The sequence below is a fragment of the Alexandromys fortis genome, unplaced genomic scaffold (assembly GCF_014885135.2).
Source record: "Alexandromys fortis isolate MF-2015 unplaced genomic scaffold, M_Fortis_MF-2015_v1.1 scaffold_1, whole genome shotgun sequence".
Classification (NCBI taxonomy): Eukaryota; Metazoa; Chordata; class Mammalia; order Rodentia; family Cricetidae; genus Alexandromys; species Alexandromys fortis.
Genome location: NW_026067927.1, coordinates 11,206,891 through 11,219,591, shown reverse-complemented (window position 1 = coordinate 11,219,591; position 12,701 = coordinate 11,206,891).

The following is a 12,701-nucleotide window of genomic DNA, read 5'->3' as shown; positions in this document are numbered from 1 at the left end:
ACAGTAGAGACAAAATGTTAAGGAGCAGTGGAAATATGTGAATCTTGGTTACTGGGCTGAGGGTTTGGGCTCCATTGATTGGTAGTGGGGAGCAACTAAATGTATTTGTTGAGTTTTCAGAGAATGAGTGCAAGGTATCATTTTCACATTGGAAGATGCATCAGAGTAGCAACATGACTTGGAGGGGGTAGTGACGGGAGAGAGGGAGATGATTGGGAAGTTTGGGGAATACCGTAGTTTGGATATGGTTTGAGTTCGTGTTTTAAAGGTTTGTTTACTAGAAACTAGGTTCGCAGTATGAACTTACAACAGGTGGTGTGACGGGAAGGTGACTAGTTCACTAATCAGGTGTGATTAGTGGAGACTCCTGGTCAGGTCTTAGGAGGGTGATTGCTGGTAAAGCACCACCACACCCACATGCACTTAGCCCCCTGGGCTTGCAGCTCCTTCCCATTCTGCTTCTTTGTTGCATCGTGGGTCCCCCACAAGAGACCAATACATGGCTACTTAATCTTGAATTTACAGCCTTCTAAACTTTGGACTAGAATAAAACATCAAAAATCGAGTTACCCAGTTCTAGGTGTTTTGTTATAGCAACAGATAATGGGGCAAAGCACCACCAAAGAGATGAGGAAGTGGGCTGAACTAAGGCTGGGCCAGTAGGGAAGGAGAGGGAGCAGGATGAAAGGGATTGGCTAGCTTGTCATTCAACAGGTGTTTTAGAAAGAATAGATAAAAAAGTCAGTGTGCCCAAACCTTGTGCACCGCTGAAGTAACCAGGGTCACCTCAACAAGAAGACAGGTCCTGGGCAAATCTCTTTCAGCTCTTAAAACGTTTGTTGATTTTTAAAGTGTGTTTGGTAACTGACATAGAATCTAGAATTCCTGATCTGATCCCTATAGCTCAGTGGTCCTCAACCTTCCTAAAGCTGCGACCCTTTAATACTATTCCTCATGTTGTGGTGACCTCCAGCCACAAAATTATTCCACTGCTACAAAATTACAACTGTAGTTTTGCTATTGCTATGAGTCATAATGTAAATATCTAATATGAAAGATATCTGATACGTGACCCCTGTGGGGTCATGACCACTGCTGCAGCTGCCTTTGTCCTTTCAGAGTGTTGTAGAAACAGAATCAGGCAGGATATGGGCTCCTGACCCTCTGTTCTTTCCTATAGCATAATGCATTTGAGATTCGCTTAAACTGTTATATCACTGTGTCTTCCTTTCTATTGTCTGACAGTGCTTCTTCCTATGGAGAGGCCGGATGTCATTCATTAGCTTGTCTTTTCTCTGTGGGCTCTATAATAAGATACTGCAGAGTGGATAGCGTATAAACAATAGGGTTTTGTTTCTCCCAGATCTGTCTGTAGGCTAGGAGGTCCAGGATCAGTGTGTCAGCAGATTTGGTGTCAGTTAAGGTACTGCTTCCTGGCCCATGGATTACACCTTTTACTAAGCATGACAAGACATACATAGAATCCCAGTGTTCAGGAGCTTGAGGCAGGAGGATCAGGAGAGTTCAAGGCTAGATGAGTTCGGCAGACCCCATCTAAACAGAGTGAAAGGGATTGCTAATCCACGCCAGTATTTATTGGGATTCCCGGGTCTTAGGTATCTGTCTGCTTTATGAGAACTGCCAACTTGTTTTCTAAAGTGACCGTCAGCAATGAGTCAGAGTTCCAGGGCTCCGTATCTTCAACAGGACTAGATATCATCATGTTCCTTTTCCTCCCCGTCTTAACAGGTACACAGTGGCGTCTTTAGAGTGCACTTCCGTGATGACTAACGGTCCTCAGTAACTTCTGGGGTCTCATTTGCCCCATCAAGGTCCTTCTGTGTCTGTTTAATTATTCCCTGCTGCTAAAGTGACCTTTTCTTTTTCTTACTCTTGAGTTCAGACGCTGCTCCATAGATCCTGGATATATTCGACAGATACCCGTCAGTCAGTGGCTTGCTTCCTAGTCTGTGAATTGTGTCTTTGGTAAAGCAAACTTCTATTTTTTTTTATTTTAATGAAGTTCCTCTTAATTCATTTTTTTTTCTTTAAGGATTGAGTACTGTCGTTTCTGAGAACTCTGCCTCACCTTGATCATAAAGATTTCACCCACATTATCTTCTAAAAGTTTTTAAGGCTTTTTTATACTTCACATGTCGGGCTCTGACTCTCTTTTCTTTTGAATCAATTTCTGTATCAAATAGAGCACAGCAGCTAAAAGCATTTCCTGTACAGGGGTGTCCAGTTGTTCCGGCAACCATTCACTGAAGAGACTGTTCATTCTCTCTTATTTTCTTTACTTTTGCCAACATCCCATTGAGCAGGTTTGTGTGACTCTGTTATTTCTGAACTCTCTGTTATGTTACACACAGATACACAGGAGTTGATGATTACAGCTTTTTAAAATTACATTTATTTATTTATTTATTTGTGTGTGTGTGTGTGTGTGTGAGAGAGAGAGAGAGAGAGAGAGAGAGAGAGAGAGAGAGAGAGAGAATGTGTGTGCACGGCACACACATGGAGATCAGAAGATAACTTTGGGAGTTAGTTCTCCCCTTCCACCCAGTAGTACCCAGAGAGAAAAGTCAGGCCATCTGGCTTAGTGGTGAGTGCCTTGACCCATTGAGCCACCTGCCAACCCTGATGAGAACCAGATAATTCAAGCCCATCAACTTTTTTCTTTTTCAAAGTCGTTTGCCTTTCCTAGGTTCTTTACATTTCCAAATGCGAATGTTAGAATCAACCTAGAAACGTTAAAGATGTCTCTATTTCTTTTTTGTGCATATGTCTACTTGTATGTAGGTTGTAGGTACCCAAAGAGGCCAGAAGAGAGTGTCAGGTCTCCTGGGGCTGGAGTTACAGGCAGCTGTGAGCCACCTGATGTGGGTGCTAGGAACCAAACTCTGGTCATTTGGCAGAACAGAATGCATTCTTAATTCCTAAGTCATTTCTCCAGTCCCAGCCTGGCAATGTCAGAAGTCTGTTAGAATTCTGACAGGGATTTGATTGAGTCTGTACATCAACTTGTGAAGGAGTAAGTCACAAACAATGCCACGCCAGTTTGGAATTATGATTAATAGGGTGGTATTTATTTAAAGAGGAAAAAACTTACAGATCACCGTTGTAGGGATAAGCCCTCCCCTTGTGGGCGGGCTGCCCTCTGGCGTATGTTTACTGATAAATTAGGCGCAGAGAGGCTGCGCTTCCCTTCCCTTCCTCCCTGTCTCCGCCGGAGTAGGCTACTCCGCTGGAACCTTGGTTTCGTGAGTCTGGTTTTGTTATTAAACTTGTTCAAATACCTATTATCATTGGTGCTTATTAATCCAACCGCTGCATTTTGGCGCCCAACATGGGGCCCTTTCCCCCCCCCCCCCCCCGTTCATTAGCCCGCAGCCCACAGCAGGTCCTGGGCAGAGGCGGTCAGCCACTCAAGGCCGCCGACTCCCCCGCCAGCAGCCGCACGGCCCCGAACAGCCCTCTGTGCAACCAGAAAGGGAGTCTAGTCGCTGGTGGAGCAGGAAGTAAAGAGAGCAAGCGGAGGAAGTAGCCGCTTTTTTAAAGGGAGAGAATCACGCCCCAATGGGCTGGTATCTCAGCAGCTATTGGTTGGAGGAACGGAAGGACCTCCCGCAACAAACTTGGAGTGAATTTACATTTTAATTATTTTGGGCCTTCCTTACTTATGAGCATGGTATACTATTGTTCATTTATTTGTGTCCTGTTTCATTCTTTCATTGTTACTTTATAATTTCGAGCAGACAGAATTTGGGTATATCTTCTGTTTGTAAGTCTTTAGAATTTCACTTTATAAAATTATGTCCTTCTGTTCTTTTTTTTTTTTTTTTTTTTTTTTTTTTTTTTTTTTTTTTTTTTTTTTTTTTTTTTTTTTTTTTTTGGTTTTTCGAGACAGGGTTTCTCTGTGGCTTTGGAGCCTGTCCTGGAACTAGCTCTGTAGACCAGGCTGGTTTCGAACTCACAGAGATCCGCCTGCCTCTGCCTCCCGAGTGCTGGGATTAAAGGCGTGTGCCACCATCGCCCGGCTTTGTCCTTCCGTTCTTAACACACCATCTCTTCTGGCCCAGCATCTGTCTCTCTCTCTTGGGGAGTCTCACTCACTACAGAGCACTTACTTTAGAATGCTTACTGCAAAGGGAAATAGCAACGTTTGCACAGATGTAGGAGCTTGTGACATTGACAGCTGCTATTGGGGAGAATTACTTCAGTTTGCAGAGTCACAGGTGTAGGGCAGTTCGAAAGCCAGCAACAGAGAGTTAGAACCAGGGAGGTGGTTTCCCTGTAATCCCAGCCACTGGGAGGCTGAAGCAGGAAGACCATGAGTTTGAGATTAGATGGGGCTACAGCGAGCATTCAGGTCAGTTTGGGATATAGAATGAGAGCTTGTTAAGAGACAGAGATGAGCTAAGGGAAGGGGAGGGAGGAAGAGAACAGTTACAGGAAAAAAAAACCTATCTGAAATAAGATGGGGAAAATTTTTACTTAATTTTGTTTTCCTGCCCTCCTCCCTTCTGGTCAATGCTGAGTGTCTTAGCTCTTGTTCTGCTGCTGTGAAGACACACCATGATCAAGGTAACTTACAAAGAAAAGCAGTTAATTGAGGGCTTGCTCAGTTTCAGACAGCGAGTCCATTCTGTCATGGTGGGAACATGGTAACAGGCAGGCAGGCATGTCACTAAAGCAGCAGCTGATACCCAAGCATGCCTGTGGCAGACGGACAGACAGACAGACAGACAGACACACACACACACACACACACACACACACACACACACACACACACCACGGGGCAGAGAGAGAGAGAGAGACAGACAGACACACGGCAGAGACAGATCGGGCCTGGCATGGGCTTTTGAAACCTCAAAGCCCACCCCTAGTGACAAGCCTACACCCCTACCAGCAAGGTCACACATGCTAATCCTTGCCAAACAGTTCAACTAACTGTGTACCATGCATTTAAATATATGAGCCTATGGGAGCCCATGGGGGCCATTCCCATTCAAACCACCCTGGCCCCCAAAGGCTACTCCCTGGTCCTCAGAGGCTTGTAGCCATATCATGTGATAGGTGTCCATTCCAGCTTCAAAATCCCCATGAGTCTTTGATTCTCAAGATTTTGTAGAAGTCCAAAGTCTCTTCTGCCTCTCAAAGCAGTCTCTTAATTGTAACGCCCTGGAAAACCAAAAGCAAAAGCCAATCACAGGCCTCCAACCTCCGACGGTGCAGAACATACAGTATCACCCCCAAAAGGAGGAAAGAGGGCCTTAGGAGGGAGGACTGAGCTTCAGCAGGTTCGCGGCCTGGATATCCAGGCCGATGGTAAGGACTGAGATGGCTCTTCAGAGCCCACACTCCCTCCAGCTGTGTTGACTGGAACATGTTTCTCTCTTGGGCTGGTTCCACGCCCATCTGCTGCTTTCGTCAGCAGACATCACGGCTCTGGCACGTCCAACGCTGGGTGCCCTCCAACACAATCCGGGCTTCACTTACACAGCTCGAGGCGATGGCCTCTCTGGGCCTCCATGCAGGGACTCCCCTGCCATATTCCTGGCCTCAGCTGCTTTCCTTGGTTGGAAGAGTCCACAACTCGATCCATTTACAAAGCCAGAACGACGTGGGCAAAACTGCCAAGTTCTGCTGCCTGCTGGGGCTGGATGCCTTTTAAAAAAAAAAAATTGAAAATAGATTTTTTTCATACAATATATTTTGACTATAGTTTCCTCTTCCTTACTCCTCCCAGATCCTCTTACCCATCCAACTCTGTGACTTCTTTCTCTCTCTCTTTAGGGAAAAAAAAAAAAAAACCCTAAACCAAACCAAAACAAACACCAAGCAAGCCAGAATAGAACAAAACAGAGGAAAAACCTAAAGTAAAAACAAGGAAAAAGCATAAGAAGCCAGTGTATGCACATACACATATACACATGCAAACATACACACTCACACTCACACATATACACATGGACACACCCACTCACACATATACACAGGCACACACACTCACACATATACACATGCACACACATACACACACTCACACATATACACATGGACACACACACTCACACATATAGACAGGCACACACACACCCTCACACATACACAGGCACAAACACACACATACAACCCCAATAAAAACACAAAGTTGGAAACCATAATATATAAGTGAAGGATCATAAAGTAGAATATGCCCAGACAGAGCATTGGGAGACAAAAAAAAAATCTTCAAAAACACCATTGAGTTCATTTTGAGTTGGTCATCTACTGCCAGGCATGAGGCCTGCCCTTAAATGTCGTTTATACACCAAATGAGACTTCACTGGAGATAGCTTCTTGGTTAGGGACGGGGGCTCATGTCCACCCCCCCCACTGTGCTGGGACCCTGTCTGGCTTGGCCCTGTGCGTGCTGCCACAGTCTCTCTGAGTTCATGTGTGCACCGGTCCTATCACGTCTAGAAGATCTTGTCTCTTGGTGTGCTACATTCCTACTTGCTCTTATAATCCTTTTGCCTCTGCTTCCACAAAGTTCCTGCAGCCCTGGGGGGAGAGGTTTGATGGCGACATCCCATTTAGAACTGAGGACTCTCATTCTCTGCACATTGGCTGGTTGCGGGTTTCTGTATTTGTTCCCATACACTCCTGGTGGAAGATTCTCTGATGATGGCTGAAAAAAAAAAACCCACTGATCTACTGGTATAGCAGAATGTCATTAGTAGTCATTTTATTGCCAGATCCCTTTAGCAGAACAATAGTGTTGGCTTTTTCCCTAGATCAATGACCTATCTAGCCCTAGATTCTTGGCTACCCAAGAGAAGTGTCAGAATGGGTTCATCTCGTGGAGTGGGTCTTAAATCCAATCAGATACTGATTGATTACTCCTATAAATTTTGAGCTATTATTGCAGCAGCATATCATATAGGCAGGTCACCACGGAGACGGAAGGGTTTACAGCTGGGTTGGCATTTATGTTTCTCCTCCAGTAGATGCAGACTGCCTTCGGGTACCACGAACACTATTCAGTAAGAGTGAAGGCTCTAGCTGGGCACCAGATCAGCTTCTCCGCATTCAGTGGGATTTATAGGTCTTGTCTTCAGCAATGGGACCTTACCATCAGCTTGTGGAGGGCAACTTAAAGCCTTGGGAATAGCCTGAGTTGTTTGAGGGTTTCCATGGGGTCTCTTTGGCCAACAACTCAATTAGATGTAATGCCTTCCTGGCTCTGAAGGTTTTACTTGGTGGCAAGAGATATCTAGTTGGGGCTTAGTCTCCCCACTGTTTGATGACTCCATTTATATTGTTTTCACTTGTGAATACACACACATACACACGCACACACACACAACTACACACATACTCTCACACACATTCTCTCTCATACACTACACACACTCACTCACACACTCTCACACACACTTATTTTTCTGAGATAGGGTTTCTTTGTCTAACAGTCCTAGCTGTCCTGGAACTCGCTCTGTAGACCAGGCTGGCCTCGAACTCACAGAGATCCACCTGCCTTTCCCTCCTGAGTTTTGGGATTAAAGGTGTGTACCACCACCGCCCAACCCATTTATGAATATATTTTAAGAAGTGTCTACTGGAGAAGATTTCCATATGGCCTCTCAGATGGCCCTTAGTCTTAGCTGCCCCTCCTCATATTCCCTCCCTCAGCTCCCCCTTTCCTCTCCTTCTCTGTTTAATCCTCCCAATCTAGTCTCCCCGACCCACCTCTCTATAACTATGTATTTTATTTCTCCTCCTAAGGAAATTGTCCCCCCATTCCCTTACTTTATACCTAACTTCTGTAATTATATAGACTGTGGTATGCCCATGTTAAAGGCTTAACAGCTAACACCCACATATAAGTGAATATATAACATATTTATTATCTCCTTGGGTCTGGGTTACTTCACTCAGGATATTTTTTTTTCTAGCTTCAACCATTTACCTGCAAATTTCATTGTTTTTTTAAACAGCTGAGTAATACTCCATTGTGTGAATGTACCACATTCTCTTTATTCATTAATCCACTGACAGACTTCTAGACTGTTTCCAGTTTCTGACTAGTGCGAACAGAGCAGCAATAAAAATGGATGAGCAAGTGTCTCTATAGTAGGGTGTAGCATCTTTTGCGTATGTGTCCTTCACTTGCTTGGTTAGCGTCACCCCAAGATTTTCTGAAGCTGTTGTGAAAGGCATTGCTTCCCTGCTTTCTTTCTCAGTCCACTTGTTATTTCTATGCAGAAAGGCTACTTTTGCGTGTGTAAACTTTGTATCCTAATGTTTTGCAGGAAGTATTTAACAGGTGTTTAAGTTTCTGGGGAGTATTTAGAGTCTCTTAGGCATACTATCATATTATAGAAGATACTTTGACTTCTTCCTTTCCATTTTGTATGCCCTTGATCTCCTTGTGTTGTCTGATTGCTCTAGTTACGACTTCAAGCACAGGAATGGAGAGAGGGGGACATCTTGGTCTTTTCCCTGATTTTAGTGGAAATACTTTGAATTTCTCTCTGTTTAGGTTGCTGTTGGCTGTGGACTTGCTGTAAGTCACCTTTATTGTGTTGAGGTATGTCCCTTGTACCCCTAGTCTCTCCAGGACTTTTATCATGAAGGGGTGTTGGGTTTTTGTCAATGGCCTTTTTGTGTCTAATGAGATGATCATGTGATTTTTGTCTTTCAGCCTGTTCATATGGTGGATCACATGTACTGATTTCCATGTTTGGAACAGCCCAGGATCTCTGGGATAAAGCCTCCTTGATCTTGGTCGATGATCTTTTTGGTGAGTTTTTGGATTCCATTTGTAAGTGTTTTGTTGAGATTTTTGCATCTATGTTCATAAGGCAATTTGTATATATATATTTCTTTCTTTGTTGGGTCTTTATGTGGTTTAGGCATCAGGGTAATTGTGGCATGGCCTTGTAAAAAGAATTGGTAACGTTTTTTTTTTTCTGTTTCTGTTTTGTGGGATAATTGGGGGAGTATTGGTATTAATATTGGTATTAATTCTTCTTTGAGGGTCTGGTAGAATTCCTCACTGAATTCATCTGTCCCTGGGCTTATTTTTTTGTTTGTTTGTTTGTTTGTTTTTTTGGTTTAGAGACTTTTAATTAGTGCTTTTACTTCACTAGGGATTTTGGGTCTGTTTATATTGTTTATCTGGTCATTGAAACTGTATGAAAGTCGCCAACTAAATGCTCTTTTATATAAAAATAAATTTCTTAAAAATATTGTATATCTGAAAATATATATTTTTTATAAGAGTTGCCTTGGTTGTGCCTTGCTCCTCATAGCAACAGGATGGTGACTAAGGAAGTTGCTTTCAGGGACTGGAGTATTTTTGTGACGGGCCTGCCCCTTCTATTTGTTGGAGGAGTGGAGACTTTGGGACTTTGGACTACAAAAGCCATTGGGCACTGTAAACAGGGATCAGTGGGCCATCCAAGTAGGTGCTTGGAAGACAGCGGGGAGGTGGTTTGAACTGTGGGGGCCTAGCTCGAGAGTTGAAAACTACCTGGAAGAGACATGAAATCAGAATCTCAGGCGTTGAAGACAAAGTGGAAGAAATGGATACCTTGGTTGAGGAAAACGTTAAATCTAAAACATTCAGTCACAAAACATCCACGGCATCTGGGACATCATGAAAAGACCAACTTCATGAAATTATAGGGGTCTCAATTCCAGATGAGGAAATTGGAGTGACTTAGAGGGATTGGAAGCACCTCTGCTGGAGAGGGGTTCACTGAGTCATGCTCGGAGCTGCTGACTTCTGACGTGCTCACCAGCTCACCCGGCCTGGGGCCAAGGCCTTTTCCAGACACAGGCTCCTGGAGCTAAAATGAAAAAAGGCCCTGTCAAACCAGGAAGAGTTTGTCACCTCACAAAGCTGTACCCTGCTGGGCCATAGAACGGGCTCTGCTGGCCTAGCTAGAGATGACCGGAGCTGTGGTGTGTGGTACCCTAGGCAGCAAATTGCCTAATTACCTCCCGGAGCTATGTACCTATAGGTTAGATACACTGTTCAGAGGCCCTTCCTTCCTTAAGTTCTGCAGTTGTATCTGTTTCTTTGTATAGACTCATATCCTGTGCAGTGCCTCACATGGAAACAAACCCCGTGTTCAGCACAGCTTCCGGGGTAATGAGTTAACCATCCCCCAGTATCATGACTCATGCACATTGTAAGTGAGCTGCACCAGAGTGCGGGTTCCACATGAGCATTGCAAAAAAGGCTGGTGCACACATGGGTTTTCCAGACAACGCAGGTGTCTGAGGGAGACTCACCCCAATTGTTTCTTTTATGTCCCCAAACAAAGGGGAACATTAGGCATTTTATCCATCACAGAATTATTTGGGGTGAAGGGTATTGCCTCCCTGGAAAGCCAGCTTTTTCCTCCCATCAGCCCTGAAGATTGCTGGGAATTCAGGGGTGAAGAACTCCAGATAGGAAGAGATTGAAGCCCCACAGATAAAGTTCAAAAAAAAAATTTCGGAAGTGAAGACGAAGTTGACCCTCCAGAAACGGGGCACACTGACACACATTCCCCAAGGGTGGGGGAGAGATGATAGGATAGATTAGGGGTGCACTGAGAAACACATAAACTCAAGGACATTGGGTTGCTGGAAATTGCAGGAATCCTAACTCTAGGTAGAGCATGGAACCTTTCCAGATGAGAGCCTGTCGAGGTTGTTCTGCTAGACCTGGAGTTCATTCTTTTAAATACAACATCTCTGTCAAAGCAAGGAACTCCCAGGGCCTGCCATCTGCACGAGGGTGGCTGAAGTTGGGATCCTGGTTAGGACCCAGCATTTGTAAATGCAGCGCGCCCCCTAGTGGTAATTTCCTGATTTCCCAATGGCCAGAGCAGCGGTGCTTCCTGGCACAGCCTCCAGGCCCCCCCCGCCCCCCCTCCCCGGTAGGAAAAAAGCCAGGAGGCAGGTTATAGCCCCATCTCTGCCTCTTCTTGTATGGTTCTGGCCTCATCTCACTGCCTTCTGGGTCTCACCTTGGTCTTCTGTGAAATGGAGGTCGCGGGGCCACCATGATTTGGTCCCGGAGAGTAGCTAGTCTGAGATGTCGCTCCTCTATACTCAGACTAGAAGTCTGGAGTCGCCTGAGGAGGCAGTCAGCCGACTCCAGAGAGCACTGGGTTTGGATCCTACCATGGCATCCAACAAATCTCGGGCCTCAAAGTGGGCCTTTGGCCTTCATGGCGACCACTTGTGACTCAGGGTGAATAGGAACCAAGCAGAGGAGTTGACTGGAATGGCCAAGAGAGTCAGACCCTGGTGGAGGACTTCAGCCAGAGGAGACTGGGGACTAGGGTGACTTTAGGGAGAGTAGTTCTCCTCCTCCTCTTCATCTTACTCCTCCTCCTTCCTCCTCCTCCTTCTCCTCACTTCTTCCCCTTCTCCCCCCTCCTCCTTCTTTTTCCTCTATGTAACAGTCTGGCTGTTCTTGGTTTGTAGACCAAGGCTGGCCTCGAACGCACAGAGATCTGCCTGCCTCTACCTCCCAAGCGCTGGGATTAAAGGTGTGTGCCACCACTGCCTGGCTGGGAGAACTTCTTGGAAAAAAAAGGTAGGGACCGATCTCATGGAAGACTGGTTTGGAGCAAAGGCACTATCCTGACAAGTAGGAACACTGCACCAGAGGAGGTGACATCCACGGGGGCAGCAGAACGCAGAGCACCTCTCCTGCGAAAGGAATGAGGTTACCGGCAATCCTGGAAGTAAATGCCAACCTCACAGCAACCAGGAACTTGCTAGTCAAGAGGGACAGATAAAAAGGCTGAATTTTGCTAAGGACGGTGAGCATTGTGACGTTGTAACTTGGCTCCCTGAACCTCGGAGCACTGCTTCTGACACCAGCACCACCTCTGGGAGAATACTGGAAGCCACGGAGAGAGCAGCCTGGGGACCGTGCCTCTCCAAAGCCTGTTCCCTGGGGACTCACCGAGCTCTCGGGGGAGGGGGAGTTCTCTGGACAGTCTCTCTTTCAAGGCCTTGCTCATCTGACATGATTTGGAGAAACTCACGAACAGCTTTCTGCCCTTTGAGCTTGTTAGAGAGAGTTCCCACCAGCTGTAGCTGTTTAACACGAAAGGTGTCTTGGCCAAAGCCAGCACGGAGCTGACCAATCCTGCCAAAGTTGAGGAGGAAGCTTTTCTGCAGCGGGTTTTGACAAGCACAGGCATATTCTTTGGAACCGAGATGCCCCGTGTGCTCAGGGCTGTCCATCTGCCCAGGGAAGAGCCTGGTTCTTTGTTGAATGCAAATGGTGTTGAAGCCCCCTGCCCCCAGCCAAGCAGCAGCCCTGACTGCTGCAGACGGACGGACAGACGGGAGGTGTGGGGGTAGGGCATGCACAGAGCACAGGGGTGGAGCGGGGCTGAGTGACAGAAAGCCAAACTGGATCTCCCTCACCTTCTGTCACAGTTAAGTTTCTTTTTAAAAGAGCAGACTTACTTTAATTTTGTGTGCACAGGCACACGCACACTTGAGGGCAGGTGCTATCCAAGACCAGAAGAGGGTATCAGCTGCCCTGGAGCTAGAGTAGCTGTGAGCTGCCCAGCATGGATGCTGGAAACAGAATTGGGTCTTGTGCAAGAATAGTATACCCCTTTAACCAATAAGCCACTTATCTGGGCCCATAATTCACTTTCTTTATGACTCACAGGTCCCCTTGCCCT